The sequence below is a fragment of the Thalassophryne amazonica genome, chromosome 5, assembly GCF_902500255.1.
Source record: "Thalassophryne amazonica chromosome 5, fThaAma1.1, whole genome shotgun sequence".
NCBI classification, from domain to species: Eukaryota; Metazoa; Chordata; class Actinopteri; order Batrachoidiformes; family Batrachoididae; genus Thalassophryne; species Thalassophryne amazonica.
This window is the reverse complement of record NC_047107.1, coordinates 124,646,438-124,650,454: the sequence shown is the minus strand read 5'-3', so window position 1 is coordinate 124,650,454 and position 4,017 is coordinate 124,646,438.

Sequence of the window (4,017 nt, the reverse complement as noted above, 5' to 3'; positions counted from 1 at the left end):
GACATCTGTGTCTGGACTTCTGATTTTGCAGTAGCGATAGCCCTGGATTTCTGCATATTTACAGTAGAAGGCCATTCTTGTGTCTGATTCCTCTTGGGATGACTCCAGTTCTTCAATGCTTGTGCTGGATGTATGCACACCATCTTCAGATGACAGCAAGTAGGCCAGTCCCTGACATATGAGCACAAACCTGCTCCCTTGCAGACGTGGAGCATACTCGTCCTTGCTCCACTCCCTCAGGAGAAGTTGAATCAAAGACGAGTGTCATGATTCAGACAGTGATGATGAATAAGCTGTGCAGAATCTGATGATTGTTCAGTTTACTAGTTTGTTGTTCCATTTACTAGTTTGTTGATCTAGTGTAGATAATGTGTGGACACCAGGTCATGAATATACTGTGAAAGGCTTGGTTTTAACCTTGTATCTGTCATTTACATTTTTGTGATATGTTGATAATTTCTGATGATGAAGAATGTTCAGGTAACAACATGTGCACTAGTACTACCGCAGGATTTGATTTAGTTTATGATTCTAATAAATGCACATAAAGTTCTAATCTAGAAATGGATGTGACAATTGTGTGGCTCAGAAAAAGCTATTGCAATAATTTGAAGCATAAATATGGAATTTTAATGTAGTTACTTGATTTCTTCTTCACATATCACTGTAATTTTGGTGTCATATGAAAGCCAGAGATCTCTAGTTTGATACTATCTAGCAGATATTGATTCATCATTTACTTTTGTTGGAGTAAAAGAAACTTTTTAGAAAAATTTTTAAAATTGCCTGTGTGGGTTAGGGCTGCAAACATGGTTTGACACTATGCTATACTGTGAACTTGTCCTTTGTTACACAGAAATATAGTGGACATCATGTAAATCTAGAGAATCTAAGCTTTTTAGAAATGTATAGTTTTATATGATATACACAACATTTATACAACCTTTATGCATGTCAAAAATGAAAAAAAAAAAAAAAAAAATCAGCCCATGACTGGGCGAGGACAAGACAATTTGAGGTATAATAAGAAAAACTGTTTTGATCAAGTTGATCCCTATATTTTTTTCTGTTACCTCTACATTTCATATTCTGTAGAGTTCAGGGGAATCTAAAAAATATGGTTTCATTCAATTGTGTGTGTGTGTGTGGGGGGGGGGGGGGGGGGGGGGTGCTCCCTGGACCTATTCCAGCCTGTGGCCTACTCAAGAACTTTTGGTGAAAATACAATGAGCCAACAGTCAAAACTGAACTTACAGTTGTATCCCTTGCCTTTAGGGAGAACTTGTGTGTTTTATGTCTTTGTCTTTGATTTTCAATATTTAGATTAAATCACATTTCATTTTCTGTTCACTGGTTACGGCTCCAAGAGTATGAAAGATACAGTTTCTGATCAAAATGTCCATATTATGGGAATATTATTACCTCTGCCAACAAAGTTGGGTGGAGGTTATGTTTTAGCCTGTTTTGTTTGTGAGCAGCCTGTAACCCACAATTTTTCAAATCGTTATGACATTTTTACTGAAGATTCATATCCTGATAGGAAGACGTGATTAAGTTTTCAAAGGCGAAGTCAGAAAAAATCTTGGGATAATTGTAAAAATCCCTATCCTTAACATTGAATGAACTTTCAAAAACTCTCAATAAATATCAAAATTCTTTCGTATTTAAGAGTGTTATGTAGTGTAGGATTGTATCCTTTATCTACTGACAAAAGTTTGATCCAGATCTGATCCAGATTGCACATTTTGTGGCCATATAAATTTAACATTGAAAACCCCATTTGAAATATACGAAATATATTTGAAATATAATGTCCCTTTAAACAGTTTGTATGAAAGATTGTTTGGGTAGTTTCTAAGGAGATAAACAGTGACATCAGAGCACATGTATATAGCGCCAAATCACAACAAACAGTTGCCCCATGGCGCTTTATATTGTAAGGCAATGGTGTGGTGGAAATTACATTTACAAGGCCAATAGTGCCCGTAGTTAAAGAATCACCCACATACAAGGAATTTGATCTGGTGTTATTGGTGGAAAAACAGTAAGAAATTAAAAGAAAAACCCTTCTATAAGAAATAAAAGAGTTAAATAGTCAAAACTAAATTCACTGTTAAATAAATAAAACTTATTGGAATGGTACTGTGTGGAAACTGGTGATTGGAGTAGAGATGTATGTACCTTTCAGTGCAGGGATGAACAATCTGTGCTTTACGGTAGTGGGAGGTGGGGGGGCAGAGTAAGTGGGGGTCTCTGGCGTTGTTTATGAGTCCAGTTGTGGATGGAAAGAAGCTGTTTTTGTGTCTTGAGGTTTTGGTCCTGATGGACCTCAGCCTCCTGCCAGAGAGGAGGGTGGAAAAAGTTTGTGTCCTGGGTGAGAAGGATCAGCCACTATCTTCCTTGCTTGCCTCTGGAGGTGTACAGGTCCTGTAGGGATGGCAGATTGCAGTCGATCACCTTCTCTGCTGCGTGAATGATACGCTGCAATCTGCTCCTGTCCTTAGCAGTGGCAGCAGTGTACCAGATGGAGGAGGAGATGATGGACTCATTGATGGCAGTGTAGACATTCACATTGTTTTTGGCAGGTTGAACTTCCTCAGCTGCTGCAGGAAGTACATCCTCTGTTGTTCTCTCTTGGTGAGAGAGTTGATGTTCAGCTCCCACTTGAGGCTCACTTGAGGTGATGGAGCAGCCAGGACTGGGTGCTTTCTGAAGTCAACGACCATCTCCTCTGTCTTGAGGCATTAAGCTCCAGACTGTTCTGTCTGCATCAGGACACCAGGTGGTCCACAAACTTGAACAGCTTCACAGACGGGTGACTGGAGGTGCAGTTGTTGGTGTACAGGGAGAAGAGCAGAGGAGAAAGAAATCAGCCTTGGGAGGTCCGGCGCTGATGGATCCAGTGTGTGCCCTCCCAGCTTCACATGCTGCCTCCTGTTAGACAGGAAGTCAGTGATCCACCTACAGGTGGAGTCAAGTCTTGGAGCTGCTGGTGCTGCACTTCACTGCATCCACAGCACCACATCAGATATTTGATTTTAACATTGAAAAGGCCTTCTGATCTATACTATGTATTATATTTTACCTTATGAAAAGCTACTTCTAATAGGATTTTGACCTTGAAAATTTTTTCCAATGTAAAAATGTGTGGAATTGGAAACTAGTGTTGGCGGAGGTTTGTGCTCTACGAGGACAGTGCTCTGGTTTTTAAGAGCCAAACTAAAATACGAAATGGACAAAATGTAGCGAAATGGGGAGGAAAATGGGTCCTAAAATTATGGTACAGACAGTTAAATATGCTCAACGCAAAGTTGATGTAGCATGATAAAAATTTTATGGCTTTACAGTATGTATTTCATGAAATTAACATTTATTGTCCCCATTTCATGGTTATTTACCCCCAATTTCATAATTATCACTCCCCATTTCACTCCATTTGCTCCATTTCATGACATTTTGTCCATTTCGTATTTTAGGATAGCCAAGAATATATAATAATTATTGCTATTATTATTATTATTATTTTTATTACTATTATTATTAGTTGGAATGTCCATGGCCAAAATGTTCTACACTCCTATGTCTCATTCTCCCTGTCAATCTGAACTTTTATCGGAAACGTATCCGGTGTAAAACCTCTGCCAAATCCAAATCCAAATCAACATGGAACTAAAGTAATTCAGCAAACATGTTTAAGCGAATTTTACCTTTGAAAATTATATAGAAGGAAATATCTGAAACTTTGAGGATAATTTTTCATTATTATGTTGTTCCTTCCTTTTCGTGTAATTATTTACTTGGCGGGAATCGATCCGTACATTGTTGGTTCCTTTATTTAAGCTAATTGTCACACCAACGTAAAGTTATCAACAAATATGAACTGCGTCATTGAAGGAAGTTGTGTAAAGGGTAATGAAACAATTACGAAATTTGTAATAGTTTTATATTTACAGCCTGCGTTAGTGCTGTTGTGTTTCAGCTTGAAATAAAAAAATTTTGTAAGAGAACTAGCCTTAG